The following is a 19,713-nucleotide window of genomic DNA, read 5'->3' on the forward strand; positions in this document are numbered from 1 at the left end:
ATTTTTTTACAGCTGTAGGAATTTTTTAGTTTTATTTACTCTCCTTCCGGTATATTTGAAAAAAGTTATATAATGCCGTATCTAATGCCAAAGAATCTTTTTCGCCTTTAAGTTGCACCCGTTTGCGGCCGCAATTACGGAAAACGCAGCGAGGATGTGCGGCGAAGAACGAATTCGCATAAAAATTCAGGAAGCTCGTCGAATTGCCGTAAGGACACACACAAAAAAGGATAGACCGGTAGGTCTAACGTGAAGGATCCTGTAACTTGAGAATTTTTCTCGGACCTTTGATCGTAAGGCGGGGGAGTTCTCTTTTTATTCGTTTCCCTTTGGATCCGCTTTAGATCACGCACGGATGTGCGCGATATGAAGTTTCCTCATTCTTCTCTCTCTCTCTCTCTCTCTCTCTCTTTCTTTCTCTACTGCTTTTACCGAACGGTCACATTCGAGTACCTCCAGTTTTATGACCGCATCGCGCTTCAAGGACAGTACCTTGACGTCTAAAAATAGACGTAATGAACGATCAGGTAAGATCGACCGATCACTTCGCTCCGTTATAATATGCAATGCGGGCGTTTTACTGAGATACGATAACAAAGAAACTTGAAAAGGGAGGATAGTTTTGTAATAAAATCGGTCGGCTGAAGAACATGAGAGAAAGAGAGTTTCATTGGAGAGTAATCATCATCGTCAAGGTGTTTTACGCTGAAATACTGTTTCTTACGTGCAAATACATCTCGCAATACAATTGGAACAAAAATATATTTAATCATTAAAGACGCGAGATGTCACATGTCACGTAAAATTGTCATAAAATGTAGACAGTATTATTGCAAAATTTGTTACAAGATCAGTGTTAAAAAAAATGTTAAAATGTTAAACAAAATACTGCTTACATATGATCTTTGATATTCTACAATAATCGAAAAGTTGAACATGTACGCTCCAGTACTAATATCGCGAAAATACGCGTTAAGATTTCATTGCAGTGTGCGGCGCGTTCTTTCTAAGCTATCTTCGATGAAGACAGTGCAATAGACTCTATTTTCGTATTCGCGAGCTAAACGCTTATTCCAATCTCCGCGCGTGATAAGGTACGAGTAGGAAGTGCCGGATACGATAAGAGATACCATCGCCGGTAATCCTCGACAACGAATCGCGCGCAAAAATCCTTTCCTCCCGCTTCCTCCTTCCCTCCCTCACGAGAGAAGGTTACCTCCTCCCCGGCGATCGTTCACGGCGTTCACGCCTGAGTTGTCCCTTCGTCGCGCTATCGCCTCGTTCGTGGAATCTGTCGTGAGGAAATGTAAAAGGAAATGTAAAAGACCGATCTCGAAGAATTTGTAGTTTAAAAGGATCTTTGCACGCGCGCACGCGGTTGAGCGAACACGGGGACGACGACGACGACGATGTCGATGTCGACGACGGAAGAGGAGGGAGGGGGAGGAAAAACGAAGCGCGAAGAAATGCAGAAGAGGAGGAGAAGGATGACGAGAACTATCGAAGAGCGAGGTTCGCGCGGGCGATGTGGTGACGGTGGCGAACGACGATGGTGGTGTTGTGACGATGGCGGTGGTGGTGGTGGTGGTTTGGACCGTTAGTTGGCCCCGGCGGGAGCGTTGTCCGGGCACACAGCGCGTTACTATTCCCCGTCCTCCTCCTCGCCGTTCTCTCTTTCTTCTCCTCCGTCGCTCCGTATCTCTTCTCTTTGCACGACGTGCTCTCCCTTTCTCCATCTATTCCTTCTTTCTCCTTTCCATCTGTACACCTCTCTCGCGGTCAAGCTCTCGCCCGCGTTCCCGCGTTCATTCTACCGCGGACTTCCCCGTGCCGGGGGCCGCCGCCGCCGTGCCGGTTAACCAATATGGCCGGTGATCCGGTCTCTCTCTCTCTCTCTCTCTCTCTCTCTCTCTCTCTCTCTCTTTCTCTGCCTTCCCTTGCTAGTCCGCGCCGGCGAAGAAATCACGCGGCAAAAAGGCGCACCGCGAGGTATTCACGTTTTGCGCACTTGAATCCGAGCTATTTCGCTGTACTGCCCGACGCTTGATTTTATCCGAGAAATTTCGCTCGTTCGAGGAAGACGTCCAGACTCTCCGTCTGCCCTCCATTGATTCGAATCGATTCGAGGAGCGTTTGTCAGTCGTTCATTTTCTTTTTTCGAACGTCTGCGTATCGGAGATATCCAATGACGGCATTGATGAAGTTTTGCAGGATCTGTAAAGAATATTTTGACGCTATTAATAATTTTATAAAAATTAATTATTTTAGTTTGATTATACAGAAAGCAGATAAAAATAAATACATTTCTCTCTTTCGCGAATAGTTAATTGTTACTCACAAAATATTATTGGCTACTAAACTAGCTACTTACAAAATAACTGCGTATACAAAAACATGTGAAAAAGAGTTTTATGACTTATAATTTTGTGACTCTGGTAAAAAATGCCGCTTTGTAAAACTCCAGATTTCTAAAGAACTATATTTAGACTATATTGTATATAAATCGCTTAGACGAGCTTTTTACCGTTAATGCAGTGGACAGCTACAGAAAGAAAGGAGTATTTATTGCTCGTCATTCTTAACACAGGTCACAAAATTTGAGTTTTATAAGAAGATACGAGATTCAGCAGATGGTACAGGATAATAATTCCACTCACGGTACTGTGATTTGATAAATTTGAACAATCCCTTGAAATTAAAATTTAGACAATCCCTGGAATTTTCTTTAATTAAAATTAATATTAATATTCCTCTACCTGATTCCTCAATTTTTAGCTGATTAGTTAACAAAATCAGTAACTAAACAAAATTAATTAATTTTTGTCAATTTTAATGATCATAAATTATTATTAAAAATTATTCTTTTAACAGTAAACAAATAATTATTATAACCGTTTTGTACACCAACTTTCGAAATTTTTTCTCTTTAATATCCTAACTCGCGCAACACCTTTATGTATTAGATATTCGCGAAAAGAGATTAAATATGATTGGAGCACCAACTGCGACGAACACAGTTTCACCAGAAACGCGACATAAACTAGGAGGCTATTGATCGAATGTTCGTATTCGAGACTGTCGACGAAACGACATTGTTAAACGAACTGAGTGCCGACTTGATCGCTGGGCCAGTGGGTCCCCTCGTCTGCTTCTCCGCAAGGATAACAGTTCACGGGTGTACCGTTCGCGCTAACGTTATCCGCGCCGTTTTAATATCGTATCTCCAACTTCGTCATGATGATCGAAAGTAAGAAAGTGAATACCTGGGTGGGTGAACGCGGCCAAGTTACACATATACGAAAATAATCAGGTCCAGAGACGTCCTAAATATGCGATTTAAATACCTCAATACCTCATTAACTACATATCACGGCATTACTGCAATAGTGTCATATCTCGAAAAATGACAATTTTGAGTTATTCATAGGAAAAGATGGATTTTGGCGTGTACTTTTATCTGGTGATGAATAACTCAAAATTGTCAATTTTCGAGATATGGCACTATTGCAGCAATGCCGCGATATATAGACGCGTAATGGAAAAAAAGGAATTGGATTGGATATTTTGGATAATATACGTGTTAAAAATCAACGGAAAACGTTATTGAAGAGGTCACCTGTTCCATTGACATTTTGCTCAACGTATATAATAATTCACTGAGAAGACTTCTGCATATCTTCCGTCTGGCTAAATCCAGGATTATCTTTTGTATATGAATTTACATATACAATAATTTTATTGGAATACGTCCGTAATGATGACAAATTATCGTGACGAAGGAATATAAACGAAAAGAACGTATAGATCTTTACGCTATACTATAATGGATATACATTAGAGACCGACCGACCGGATAACGATCGCAGAAACGCACTACGCGGAATAATCTCTCCGCCGCCGCGGCTCGTTCGTGCGTTGAACCTTGCGATGTGACCTTGTTAAAGAAACAGCTAACGGGGACAGCTACGACACTAGAGATCGCGATGCCGATATGGCGATCCGATTCAAATGTGCGCCGCGCCCTTGACACGTGCGCAAATAGCAAATGGTGACGGCACGAGTCCGAGTCGCGATCGCAATTGGATAGATACAACGCGAAATAAGACTCGGGCTCGCGTATAGTTGTGTTACCTTGACCCTTCACGTGCCCATCCACGACACGAAATGCCTTTTATCCAGAATTCAAACCACTTTAAATTTTCCCTTAAACATCTCCGCCGATCAAGATTGTAAAGAAAACTTTCGCAAGCGTATAGCGTAGCAAGAGACGATTCTCATTTAATTTTGCGAGCGAGAATTCTCGCAAAACGTTAATCCTTTAGCTACGGTTGGAGCTGTACACGTATAGCTCGGTCGCGAAATTCGACTAAAGAATTAGCGCGCGTTCTTTCGATAAAACAAATTCAAACGAAAATAATTAAAGACATTTTTGCTTGATACTGACAAGAGGTGGGATAGAAAAAAGCCATTACAGTAGCGTTTTAGCTTAAAATTACCATTTAGGTGTAGAGGAAAGCCACTGTAGTTTCGTTCCAAAGAATGGCCGTTAGTAAAAAGCAGCGGCGTGTATAAGTATAGCTAAAGGATTCATAAAACATCTATTCGTTCGACCGTCCGTTGTATATCCACGTACAACTTCCGATCGTCATCATTCCGGTAAATTTTCGCGAAAAACCGACGTCGATTTCTCGCTCGGCGGTTCCACTCCGCTTTAAGTCGCGTCACGCTCGCTCGTTATAACGATTAGATCCAAATACGCGGCTTGACGAACGCTCTCACGAGCCTGGTACGGGGCTTGCGAGACGGTGGAAGGTTGCCCGTTATAGCCGGGTGATACACAAGCTCGGCGCAAAAGCGCCGGGAGGCGCATCTTCTCGCGCCGGACGAAAGTAGGATCGCGCTCGATTTTCACTCTCCGTGTTTTCGATTACATAAGTAGCCGCTGTGTGAACGCGAAGACGCGCGGCTTACGGTTTAATAAAACAGTTATGTTCGCGCTTACGCCGCGCCGCGTGCACCTCGACTCGTGCGCGTTACACCACGACTCCACCTTCGGGACGTTGGCGTCTTATCGGCGAACGCGTTTACATGTCAAGTAACGTGGCGAACAGTATACGTTGCTTTCTCCATTGATTTACATTAGCAAGATATGCTGACGAGACATTCGATAATATAACGAGCCAAGAAACGTAAAATTAATTAATTTAAAGTTTGAAAATTACAAATCGATTATTTATAGAAGATAATACAAATTTAAAGGAGAATCGAATCGCGGCATTGATGGGTAGTTTATTATTACGTCCACTATGTAAAGCACATATCTAAAAAGGGTAATTAAAGGAGATAACCAGATTTTTGAGTTATTGATGGAAATCAGAGCGGTATGTAATATATTGAGAATATAGAGATTGATGCGCTCATTTCTCTCGTACGAGGATGTAAAACTTGTCTCCCGTCTGAAGACGTCTTCAGGAGCCACAACTGAGGTCACGAAACGGTGGACACTTTCGCTCATCATGTCCTTGGGAAGGTTGAAACGCATCTGCTGATCCGGGGGATTACCTTACAGTATGCGTAACGCGCGGTGCGACACGATACACGTTCCGTTAGAACGAGCCTACTGACTCGATTCGCCGGCGCTGGATGAACAAGTGCAACCAGCTCGAGGCGAGCCTCGATCGCATTAACGTTAAGAGTCAGAGATAAAGAGAGAGAGGAGAGAAATTTAATTAATCTCAATTAGCTTAATTAAATTTATTATTATCTTCCAAAGCATAATTGAAGAAGAAAAGGAAATCGGCTAAAGAACTTATTTCCAATCACTTTTTAAATCGACGCTTTTAAAAGATCGTAGAATGTTACAAAGTCGTGGAAAGTTTTTTTCATTTTTTTAAAGATATGGAGACAGCTCGGAAATAAATTTTCAACTTTAAAGCAATGCAAATGGAGGGATGTTTTATTTACTCTGCAAATATTCGAATCTAGTCGACCTACTTTGATGTTTTAAACGTGATATACTCGTAAGGATCTTAATATATTTAAATTTTCTGATTTCGATTGCGCCGTTCTTTCCCAAATTGATCTTCGCACGATACAGAGAGAGAGAGATGAATAGATATGATTAAAATAACGAATTTAAATATAAATGCCTCTGCATTTAAATATCTCCGCGAGCCTTTTATTGCCGGTTGATTATTAAAGAGATACCCCGTCTCTGAAGTAAGTACTTTCTTTCTCGCGCAAGTTTTAGCTATACTTCTGTCGACGTAATTCTTCCGCGCTTTACGATTACAATGAAAAACGCCCTTTTCAAGAATCGATTACCTGTCGGGAAGTGAACAAAGAAATCGGAGATTGGCGCCTTTCTTACGGAAAGAGGCTGCCTCGCCCAAGTAGGCGTGATGCTTCTTTTCAGCGTGAAAGGATCGCAGGGATTCCACCCATCAAGTGAACGTCCTAAGACGCCCGTCGGTTTGCCGTGTAAATATACTCGACTCATGCACCACTACGCACACATATGTATACGCACACATATGTATACACACACGTACATACATTCACACACGCGGACCATCTAACATGCCTGTCCCATCCCGTGAAGCGTCTAACGGTGCCCGGGTTGGAACATTCGGCTATTAGCTAACCCCGGGTTGCGCAATTACGGTTGCGCAACGCGGCAACATAATCCGTAAAAGTGTTACAGCAGAGCGGAATAAATGCCTCCCGTCGCCCCCCGGAGAGCACTGCTCCTCCTCCGTCGTTGATTCCTTTTTCGGTCTTTCTCCATCACGTCGTTTTCTCTCCGTCGTCGTCGGCACGAGGCGCGAGACGGGAAAAGACGGATTACTCTCAAACTCTCACTCCAGCCTTGACCCACTGAACCCCGGCTATCGCGATCTCACGATCTCACCGAATCTTTTTCTCTCTCGCGAGAGACGACGCGACCCGACCGCTCGATCGCGAAATGATTGCGTCGATTTTCAAAATGCGACGCAACGATGAATTTCGATAGATAGGCATCGATCGTATATTCGAAGAGGAACGCCAATCGCGATTTTCGTTAAAATTCTGTTTAATAATTATTAAATATGTATAATGTTCCCCCTCGTTTCCCTCCCATCTGTAATTTTATTACGCACATTCACATCCGTGCACGCGATAGGACGATTTATCATTTGATTGAATTCATTTACTTTTCCGCGCGCGACGCGGCGCGTCGTGACGAGACTCGCTACGAAGCTGCGTGAGACACGGTGAAAATTGTATTACCGATATTATCTAACGATGGAAAGTAGCGCAAGGCCGCTTTCTTCTTACTCAACCGACTATTACACCTGAACACTGTAACACGCCGCCGAGCTCTTTCTCTTTTCGAACCGTCGTTCGTCCGCGGAAGCGAGAAATTAATGCGGTCGTCAAAGAATCGTCCCTCTCCCGAGGTGAAGAAACGCCACGGAAAAGTGGTTTTCACTCTCGAATGTTTTTTTTTTTAAAGCCGCGGACCGACGCTTCTAGAAAACTTCTCGCGTATCTGTGTCCCTCGCCGCGGGTACGTCAATTACTATATCATTTAATCACTCTTATTCTAATCCAATTCCAAAATCTAGTCTTCTTATTAGTCATGCGGGAAGCCAAATTGAACTAATGTTTTCATTTGTATTAAAAAATCGATCTCATTTTACATATCATATGCAGTATATATGTATACGTATACGATTACGGTGTATTAAAAATGATTCGAGTTAATCGAGCCGGCTTTTCCTTTCCGCGAATTACAAAACAAGGTTGGTAATTGCCGCGCGCAGTTGTTTCGCAGTATCTCATATTCCGCTATTGCGAGCTCGAGTTTAAAATTAAATCACACATGCGCCGTCTTAACGATCCAATTAATTATTAATGCGCGGCAGCGAGAGAGAGAGAAATAATATTGTTATTACGAGCGCTTACACTGCAGCCGCTTACATTATATACTCTTACGCGAACCGCTCGTATTAAACTCTCCAATTAACAACGCCAACTTCGTAAAAGAGCGTATCTTTTTTTTTATTTTACGGTCATCGGATCGTGCCGGGTTTTCAAACTTGTAACTCGTTACGGTCTTATCGCGAATTTCGAATAATGTTACATATTAATCGTGATTTCGGGTGAAAAAGGCTGAAAAACGCGTGTACGTACGTACATACGAGATGCGTGATGCTTGTTATTACACGTGTCTCGTCCGTGGTAACGGGATAAGGAACCAAACCGACCGGCCTACTTACGCACGGATGTTCACGTACATTGAGCCGAGTCCGTCCCAAGAAATCGCCTTAAGACGCGCATGAGCGATACGCGCACATAATCCCCAAGATTTACAACCGAAATTCCGAACAACCACGGTATACCCGACTATACCATTCGCGACCGTCCGTCGAGTGTCGCTCTATCGTCGATCGATGAAAATACATAAGAAATATTAAATAAATTTCAATAATTTATCTCTTCTTGGATACGCTGATACCAATCGATACGTAATTGAAGTATAAATAAAAATGCTTGTTATTACATTATTATTTATAGTGATACATTATTTATAATTATTCACTTTAATCTACAAAGTTCAATTAAAAGAGCTATATATATCCTATAAAAATCTCACTTGTTTATCAAGAAATAAGGCTGTCACGATGTTATATATGAGAATTTTCTTGTTCGATTTTATAAAATGAAGTAGATTAATATTTAATATCAATAAAAAAGAAAATACGCGAAATAAACAGGGGAAAGAGAATATCGAATTAGATCGATCGTTTCGATTGGAAATCGCGTTGCAAATCGTTTTAAAAACGACGCATAGTTACCCGACGCGAATCGCTTCTTCAGGATTCGTCCGGCGAACATCCAGACCGGCCGACAGGTACGCGAAGGAATTTCGCAATTTGTTGAACCGGCAACGTAGCGGCTAACAAGAGCGAAGTTACGACGCTCGCTGGCACGTTGAAAACCAATTTTAGCTTGTCGCGAAGCCGCAGCTGTAGGAGCAAAAAGGAGCAACCGTCGATTCCCTTCGATACTTTATAAGCGCGGCCGACATTTCCGCGCGGGCGCCTTATCTCTCGGACCTCTCTCGATTCTTTTCTCGCACATTAGTCGTAAAATACCTCGAAGTTATTTTTAGTCGGAATTGTCACAAGACTCTTAGGTATACTCTTTAGGTATAAATTTATGGTATAAAACCTTTGCAATTCGCGCCGTCTTTAAGCTGTCGGATATCTTACATCAGAAGATAATATGCGCGGGAATCTGTAATATATTTCAATTAATATCACATTAATATTTGACTGAATATTCCGGAGGCGATGATTTTGCGAGCTGAAATAGATGGATTTTCAATAAATAATTTAATTAACAAGATAATATCTAGCAATGAAATATTAAAGATGTTATCTCTTTTTTTATCAATTATGTATTATGTCTTTTAAATTTATTTTTTATATATATCTCTGATTTTATTCTTCCAATCTCGTTGCTTTAAATTCAAAGCATTCTCAAATTTCTTCGATCTTCACACAGAATTGCCCCTGTTAACCCCTTTTATCGCCCTGCCTTTCATGCGACAGCACATTCTCTGCCGCGACCTCGCTCCTGTTTCTCGTACGAAGGTTCGTCGACTTCGACATTGAATTTTCGGGTGCCCGGCAGGTTTTCGTTTCGTAACACCATCACGTGATTTCACCACATGGTTCGTGATTATTGGGCCGCGTGTATATAACGCGGCATACGTGGGCTGACTAAAACGCCTTATATACTCCTGGCCTCTCTCTCGTCTACCCATGCATTTGAATCTCCTATTACGCCTTCGGTTTCTCTATATGTAGCGTAATCGAGTGTACCTCGTAATCTCCGCTTCTACGTATATATACACGATATTACGTGCACCGAAAGTAAAAGATTTGTCTGACACAAGAGAAAAAAAATCCGGATTAGCGCAATAAATATCTTTATTATTAAATCTTGCATGGTGATACGTTTGAATTATTACGCCGTATATCATATCGCTTACTCCAACAGTGCGAAACAAGAGAAAGACGTATATATCCTATTAAATTATTATTTCGTAACATTAATAAACCGACAATGCCTAGAGTTCAGCGGATTATTCTTATATACCATCGACATGATTGAAAGCGCGTTATTTCTCACGGATTAAATCAGCGGAATATCTCACGGAGATTTGCATTAAAACGTTTAATAATAGAATATAATTGTCTTCCTGGACATTTTCGCGAGCGCTCGCCCGGGCATACCGAAATTATAAATTCGCAAGGTCGCTGCGAATTCTCGTCGTGCTATATATACTTCGCGATCGCTTTATATATACGAATCTTAAGTATAACCAACGAAAGAGATATCGCGCGGATTTCTCACCGAGCGCGAGCGTGCACAGAACGCTCGAGAGAGAGAGACCTTCACCGTGGAGATCTTGAACCATAGCCGGCGCACCGAGACAGACCGGTACCAAGATGGCGGCCGTGGCCGAGGAACGGACGACCGACGAGGAGCCGTCGCAGCCTCGGCGATTGTGTAATGGCGGCCCGAGCCGGGGTCTCGCGCGCGGAGGGGCCCCACGAGAGAGAGGTGAACGTCCTGCGAGGCTCGTGTGCCTTCCCTCCCTCTCGTCTCTCTCTCACTCTTTCTCGCTCTCTGCATAGTCACCTCTTCACTCCTCTCCGTACTCCTCCCCTCCCCTCCCCCGCCGCTTGCCGGGACCCCTCTTTTTCCCTACCTCTTCACTCTTTTTCTCTCGCGGACTCGTCTTTATCCTCGCTATCCTCGCACGGGGACGACGAATGCCAACCGCGCGCGCTAGCGAAGGCTACGAAGCTCGTCGGAGCGAACAAGTGCGCGCTACCGACTGACGTGGAACCTCATTTCGGCCAAAGTGTCATCGCCCTCGCGTAGGTAAACAGGCGACCAGCGGCGTTTCCCCCGGACCTAATTCGGGACCGCGGAATGGTATTCCGAAGATAAATGAGATGTCCCCCATGATATGCCTTTCACGGCTACACATCATCCTCTTTTCGCTGTTGCTCACTATCGCATTACCGCTCTAGAATGCTCTACCCGGAAGAGAAAGAGAGAGAGAGAGATTTGGTTTTAATCTCTTCTGACATTCAGGTTCTTACGAAAGAAATCTACTGATCCGATGGATCTATAATCCGTATATTGAACATATAGAATATGTAATGTTACACTTCTAAAAAATTCAATTATTTTTATATGGCATAAATTGTTCTTATATTTCTAGATTTTTATTAACTAATGACGTCCGAGTACGTTTTGACAGAAGCGTATACTTACAATATGTTACTTACTAAGCGTATATCCGACACTCTTTGATTATTATATTAAATACAAAAAAAATGTATTGCATGTAAAAAAAATATATCATTCATTTTAACAATCCTGCCAAAATCGTGCGGATTTTTACGACAAGAATCTATAAATTTCATTCGACTATTATATTATAGGTAAAACTAATGCTTCTCGCAGTTAAAATTTGAATCCGGGGAAAAAAAATCTTAATTCAAATTTATCGTAGCTTTTTCTTATTTTTGCAGTTTATTCCTCTGAGTATTCGGGATATCCAATTACGTCGTGATCTGTATCTTTACCTCTACCGTATTGAACGCACGCAATCTCGTTGCATCATCGGTTCTTACGTTAAACTGTGATTATTTTCATCATCGATACCGAACCGACGAGATCTATTACGTTTGTCTTTAGTGGCAGCTTACAAGTTGACATCTACACGTGTTTGATCCGAACGTAAAAAAAAAAAATGATGTTTCTAATACGCATTTTTCCGTAATTGCATCTCGCGCGTTCGTTTACAATGCAAATGCAGCCTCGCGCCGGCGCTATTTTAAATTTGATTAATCGTGTGATCCGCGAGCTGTATGTACATATATATACGTATATTCATTTCACGCGCGACTTTGCGCTACTCGGCTGTAAACATTTCCACTTCGGCGTCTATCCCATTCGCTCTATCGACCCAACTGCCTGCGAGAATAATTCCAGCCACGGCGCGATCTTTATATCCGCCGCGAAAAAAACCCGACGACGTGTCGTGATGACTGATGAAAAGTGACGACTCGCCCCGCGAAAAGTGGGCCGAGTGCTTGGGGGAGGGGGAAAAAAAATTCTCTTCGTCGAGGATGAAAAACGGCGCACTACAAAATGGCGTCGGTGAGTTTCGCGGCATGGAATCTGATATTACCTCACTGTAGCCGTGGCAGTGACAGTGGCCCTCTCTCTCTCTCTCTCTTCCGTCCTCCTCTTACCCGCGTCCCCCCTCCCCCTAACCACCTTCGTCGTCTACTCTTTCTTCTGCTGCCAAGCCCTCCTTTCCCGTCTTATACCTACGGCTGTATGTACCTGTCACGTCGCCACGAGGAAACTATAAAGCGCTAATTATAGTGGGTACACCGCGGTAGCCGTTCGGAACGAAAATCTTATGGAACAAACACGCGAGCGTTACTTAAGGCCATCTTGATCGCGATGTACTCTCCGTAACTGTAGTGAAGAATGATCGTCTTCATGCAATATTTAATCTTTTCCTGAGTCTAAAATCGTTGAGCTCTTCGACATGTGTGTATAGCAAATGTATCAAAAAAATGATATAAGTATTGCTAAGACTGCTTAAAATCCAATGAAAAGCCTTTTTTTTCATTAGACGATGACTAAAGAGTGATGATATTTACATCGCTCATAAATTTTTATCTTTAATAACGGTGCTTAAGTCAAAGATAGAATTAAACTTCAAAGATGAGTTGTATTTATAATTTTGAGTATGTTTTTTTTAATATCCAGCTCACCGTTCAGCCGGAACCGAAAGCTATTTAATATTAAGAATGAGAAGAGAAAAATACATATGCAAAAGTGAGTAGCGTCCTAATCAAGCCGGACGTCTTAATATGAATCGAACGACATCGACGTTTTCGGTATGAAAAGAATTCGAACGCTCCTCCCGACTCGACTCGGTGACTCACAAGTGTGCCGTGCGTGAACCGCAAGCCCGATGAAATAATCCGCCTCATCCATATTTAAAAGCGAGTCTTACTCGCGAAAATTGTGTCATATATGCCCCGCCGATTGCCATTACGTCGCGCCGCGCGCGACATTCCGCGTCATCCTCTCGCGATCGCGAGAAACGAGCGCCTCGCGTGAGTTTACGGTTCGAGACGCCGCGGATCCTGTGGAGGTTGTACTTTAAGTGAAGCCGCGCGGCTATATCGTTGGGAAATATGTCGTAATTCCGCCTCGAAGCGACACGCTGCACACGTGCAGAATATTCATGCGCGGAATAAGTCGAGCGACGGACGAGGGGGCGAAGAGAATTTTTTTTTTACGCGCGGTCGTACTTCCTTCCGGCCTTTGCGGTCGGTGAGGCAATCGATCGTACGAACGATTGAATTGAACGCACGGAAGAGTTCGACGTCAAGGCAATCAAAAATAATTTCGCGGGGATGGCAGTTCCTGCATGACATTTCTGCCTTTAACCGGTTAACCGAGCAAAGCGACACTGCGCAATTTGCTGCGATCCGTTTGTCTGTGAGAGCCGATATAAATATCTAATCCAGTCTGAAGATAAACTAAAGCGGAAGATTTCATCAGCAAGCGAGCACGACGTACAGAAAAGAGATGTTGATGTAATTATCGACAGATTTACAACAGTCGTTGAAAAAAATTGATAAGTTTATTAATGTAAATTTACTGTGAGCTTATTGAAGGAGTTCTGTGCCGTTTAAGTGCTCAATAAATAACGTCGGTGATAAATCTGTCTCGTTTTGTAGACGAAAAAAAAATAATAAGAATGTTATTAGAATTATTAGCAGGAAGTAATTAGAACGTTGCATATATTTTTCTATTTTTATTTTTCTTATTAAACAGCTTCGAACAGCTGAATTTCAAGCTATTAATAAATCAAAGTACAACATTAAAGTACACTCAAAATTCGATACATAACTTTAAACTCATTTTTTAAGTTTAATTCGAGAAAACCTTTTCTTTTTCGACTCAATACAGACATTATTTTCCGACATCTTTGTTAAAGAAAAATCGACTGCAATTTAAGGTCTATTCGTGCAGCAAGCGCGCGAGCTCGTGTCCATAAATCTAAATAAGCCAGAAGATTTCGATTTAAACAAACTACATATATATATTCTACGAGAATCATTATATGTATTGCTATGCATTCGCGGTCGCGGCGCATTCAAACGAAACGGGCTCTATCTGCCGTGCAACTCCTCCTCGCAAAATAATTCCACGAGCGGGCCGAGTCCAAGGTTCCGCGGGACACGGCGAGAATGCCCCCCCTCGGGAAGGGGGGGGGGGGCCGAGAGCGAGAGAGAGAAGTCTCGAGGGGAAGAAACGGGATCAGAAGGTCACACCGCTGAGCGGCGAGCGCTGAGCAGAGCAGTTGCTCTCGGTGCTCGCCTCGTTAAGGATCGCCGAGGGGGGACCCCTCGCGTTCCTCCCCCCCCTCCCCCGGCAGCAGCTCGGTATGTATGTAGGTACCTCCGTCCCTCCGCTACGGGGCCCTTTTCTCGGGGGGTCCGCTCACTCTCGCAGCACGCGAATCCCGCGGGCGCGAGCGGTGCGTTCCTCCTCGGCTCGGCGCGGTAGGTGGGTGTGTAGGACATAGCGGACTCCCGCAGTCAAGGACACGTTCCGCTTGCCCACACAATCGCGTCTCGCATTCACCGTCGCGCGTCCCGTCCCGTCCCGACCCGTCCCGGCACGTCGCGCCGTATCGCTCCGCTGCACCAGCTGGATATATGCGTGCGTGTATATACGCATACGTGCGTACACTCGAGCGAGCGTCGATCTGCCCGCTTGTATTCGCGCGCGCGCGATCGCGCCGGACACGGCACGCAGTGTCCGTTTAATATTCATTAAAACGGAAGGATTAAAAAACGTGTGTGTAAACAGTTAAAATTGACTCTCTCTCTATTGGAATTATTTTTAACATGATGTATAAGAGTTTAATGTCATATATTCTAATGTATGACAGATGCGCGAGCGGCATGTACAAATTCTGCAGTTACATTAATTACTTGTTAAATCTCTTTTTTCTTTGTTTTCAGGTGATGCGAAATCAAGGTTGCAATAAACGTGGATGGATAGACTATTGAGATTAACATAAAACTGATGCATTATTAGAACAAATATAATAATTATTAAAGCGATTTATTTTATTAAAATTAGTCTTAATGAAAATCTTCACTAAGATTAATCGGAATGTATGATATATATATAACTATGAAATATTGCCTGTTCTATTATTTATGCTCATAATATATATGTATATAAAATACCGAGTGTTCTTTGTCTTGCATCAATTTACATCTAATCCTAACAGATTACAGAAAAACGAAACACGGATTTTTAATATTTGTGTTTAAAAAATATTGGAAATTTTGGAATATTAGACAATCAACAACATTAATAAAAAATTCTATTATGTATAAATATTGTATGCATTTTTGGTGTATAAAATAATAAATCTTCGAACAAATATATAACATTAAATATATACCATAATTTCCTTAAACTCATTTAAATTTCGAAGTAATTAAGATATAAGATATTATAAAACGGCAATGTGTATATTTATTGCTCCATTATCTCCGAATAAGAAATAAAAAATGATTTGAGGATTTAGCGGCGGAGTTATAGCACTACGTTGATTTATAAAATATAAATAAAAAAGATCCACAAATCGTATAGCAACAGTCAGAATAATTAATATTTTAAAAAATAATTATCGCGCGCATAAAACTTTTTATTCATCTTTCGTGCGTGAGTAGGTGTTTGATAAAATAATTGTGCGATTTCTGAGAAAATTCTCAACTACTTCTTAATTTTTATAAAAACCCTACAAATAAGATAAAATAAATTACTCACTTTATGGTTGCTCTGCCGTCATCCGATGCCTCCTCCCTGGCCTTCTCCACCTCGCTACAGGATTCGTTCCTTGCACCCGCACAACACAACACTCCGCGAAAAAAAGGATAGTTCACTAAGTTTGGAAACATGACGATCGAACAATATTTCGTTGACATTCCCGGCGTCATTACGCGATGAGAATTTCATTACATTATGATCGCGATAAATAACGAGAGATGTGAAATACGTACATCAAAGTCAAAAGTCACATTCTGTCACTCTTTAACAGTTCGGTATCGTTCTCGTTGTACAGCTCTTTTGCAATATATATCATTACTCCACGGTTTCTCCGTCATTGCCCGATGCCTCCCTGGCCTTCTCCATCTTGATACAGGATTTGTTCTTTGCACCCGCACAACACAACACTCTGTGAAAAAAAAAAATAGTTCACTAAGTTTGGAAACATGACGATCGAACAATATTTCGTTGACATTCCCAGCGTCATTACGCGATGAGAATTTCATTACATTATGATCGCGATAAATGACGAGAGATGTGAAACACATACATCAAAGTCAGAAGTCACATTCTGCCACTCTTTAACGACAGTTCGGTATCGTTGTCGTTGTACAGCTCTTTTGCAATATATCATTACTCCACGGTTGCTGCGCCATCGCCCGATGCCTCCCTGGCCTTCTCCTTATTACAGATTCCTTTGTTGCATCCATACAACATAACAACCTGTGAAAAAAACGAATACAGTTATGATCACTAAGTTTTGAAACATGACGATCGAACAATATTTCGTAATTAACATTCCCGTCACGCAATGAGAATTTTATTATATATTATGATCACAATAAATAACGACGAGAGATGTGAAATATGTACATCAAAGCCAGAAGTTAAATTCTGTAACTTTTAATGACACTTTGTTATCGTTGTCATTATGCAGTTCTTTTGCAATATATATATATATATTATATATCATACCTGTGCAATGAGAATGAAAAGCACATTTGTTACAGAATTTAACTGTAGTACTCTGATTCTGTAAAGGTATCATAAAAGTAATTAATCGACCATGCATTTATAATTTTTTTATCTCATATCACTTCGTCTTCTGTCATACGATTCTATTGTGTACGAAATCACGTGTTGAACAAAATATTTGTTTCGATATTAATAAAAAAAAAAAGTTGCAGTACTCGGATTCTGTAAAGATTCGAGTGTAAAGGATCAGAAAAGTAATTAATCGCCCGCGCATTTATAATTTTTTTATCCCACATCACTTCGTCTTCTGTCACACGAGTCTATTGTGTACGAAATCAGGTGTCGAGCGAAATATTTGTTTTCAATTGATAAAAAAAAAGTTTCGTCGCAGGACCTTTTTTTTAATCGCGCGGGTTAGGTTAGGTTGGACTAATCATCGCGATTGAACGCCGTTCGATGACGATCCCCTCCTACTTCTCGCGCAATTAACAATTATAATTTAACACAAGAAGCAATAATAATATATATTCGTATACTCGCCGTGGATCGAATAGCGTGAGTAATGAGAAAGGTGATTGACTGTACAACGAAATATTATTCGCTCCGACAAGCAGCCACCGTATATGTATTCTCGTTATACGTTCCCGCGAACCGTTCATCAGTTATAACTTGCTGCGGGTGGATTGCTCGTTAGTTGTGAGCAGTAATTGTAGGCAGAAGCGCGTACAGAATCCTCCAGTGCTCGTCGCGATAGGAACAATGATAATAACGGCATATGCCTGCCGAGCCGGACGCCTTCTTTCTTTTTTTTAATTTCCTATACCTATGGCATCTGCCCTTGCGAAGCGAGGGTCGACAATACGGCCAAATTTTTAATTGTGCGATGAGATACTTATAAGTCGCGTGGTGAAGATACTAATAATTCGAGAATACTGGAATCGTTGCGATGCCCTCGCGAGTCGCCGCCGACACCGATTACGTCGAATCTCATCACTTTCTTTCACTTCACCGCGCGAGATTAGGAAGGTGACTGTACGCGAGTTACGCTCGCGGGGGGGGGGGGAGGAGGCGGAGGGGGTCGTCGCGCGCCAGTGCCGCCAGTCAATCAACCGAAAAAGTTCAAAGCGCGACCCGCTCGATTAGGAAACATTATATGTATGTACACACATTGCTGGGGGCCGGTAAGGTAGCTGACAGATACTGACAGTAGCACTTCGCCGAATTGAGCGACGCCCAACGCCCATCGACGTCGTATTGTGACACGAGATCACCTTTTTATTACGATTCTCGCACGGCGAATCGTCGATGTGCGAACCGCGAATCTATAAAGCTACGCGTCGAGCAAGTATATACATAATTGAAACACAGTCGCGCTTGTACTAATTATAGAGACGCGTCCAGACGTCACACACTCGCGACTCTCGATCGCGATGTTCACGGTGTGAGTATTGGAAAATTTTGAACGCGCCCAATTCCTCACGATTATGGCTCACGATTTATGTATAACGATATATATAACGTCAGCCCGCAATTAAAGAGGCGAGGTCTGAGGTAACGAGACGACTGTCACTTTGTCGTGTGATTCAGTCTTCGTTGAGATAAAACTCGACGAAATGAAGACGAGAATTATTATAAATCGACGTCTTATTACGGACACATCTATATATATACGTATAAAGTCGCAAACGCGGAGAAAAAAATGAAAGAAACGTCAAAAAGAGAGAGAGAAACGTCCGATACGATTTTTCTGAATGGTATAGTCAATTTTTTGATATATATATATTATTCCAATTTGATGCGAGAATCTTGTAATGTCTTTTTACATTTTATCCGCTACATATCTCACCTCTCGTTTTCGGAATATATGTATATAATACATAATTCGTGGCACATTCAATCGGATCGATTCGAGCAAGAGAGAGCCGTACGTGACACGTCGATCGTTTATCAATTATGCATGCGACGAATTTCACGGAATTTACAGAAATTCAAAATACATATCGCGCAGGCAGTTCTGAGGAAGTTTCACCATCACGTTTCTGCATAATCAATCGCGTCTTAATCAGCTGTTAACTCAGCTCGCACGGTATCGGCGTGAAAATTGCCGACGGGACAGACCGATCGCGAGTGGGTGGCGTCTCGACGCGTCTCTAATAATTAATAAGTACAACCGTGATTAAACTCGTGTTTCAATACTCGCTTGATCGCGTATAGCTATTAGATTCGCGATTTGTACGTCGATGATTCGTCGAACGTGATGCTTGCGAGATTTACACGCGAACAGACGGGGGGGGGGGGAGGGGTAGAGCCGATCGACATTCGATATGCACATGATTCGCGTAAATCGTGAATAATTTTTCATTGTGTATCTCTTCATTCGTGTTAGAACACGTACAAGACGATAATTGTTCTGCCGGACGCAGATATACGTTATTCGATAATACGTTATTCGTTATTCATTTACTGCACAAGAGACGGAAGATGTACGTAATTTCATGTAAACGAAAGTAAAGGATTAACGAATGTAGCGTCGCCGGTCGCCGCGGCGAGCGTCGGCACGTGAATTGGCCAGCCGGGCAGCCGCGCGTGATCTTTGGCCTTCCCTCCCCGCCCCAACGTCGTCGCGCCATACGCAACGCAACGCACCCTTGTCGTCCATTTTCCCAGTGTAGAGATGATACAATTCGATATCGAGTCGACGAAACGTCACCCGATATCGATATCGACTCGATATCGAATTGGCGATCATTTCTCACTTGCTGTACTACGTGAGTAATGCGAAGCGTC

General features: G+C 42.4%; 1 long non-coding RNA gene across 1 annotated transcript; it reads right to left on the reverse strand.

The window, feature by feature from the left end:
• Positions 1 to 1,419: 1,419 nt before the first annotated feature.
• On the reverse strand, positions 1,420 to 17,952 carry LOC105451191. Its single transcript, XR_974562.1, has 4 exons — positions 17,467 to 17,952; positions 16,502 to 16,674; positions 15,952 to 16,360; positions 1,420 to 2,214 (listed from the first exon to the last, which is right to left on the reverse strand). It is a non-coding gene; the product is annotated as an uncharacterized LOC105451191 (long non-coding RNA).
• Between the last annotated feature and the right edge of the window lie 1,761 nt (positions 17,953 to 19,713).

The sequence above is a fragment of the Wasmannia auropunctata genome, unplaced genomic scaffold, assembly GCF_000956235.1.
Source record: "Wasmannia auropunctata unplaced genomic scaffold, wasmannia.A_1.0 LD336053.1, whole genome shotgun sequence".
NCBI classification, from domain to species: domain Eukaryota; kingdom Metazoa; phylum Arthropoda; class Insecta; order Hymenoptera; family Formicidae; genus Wasmannia; species Wasmannia auropunctata.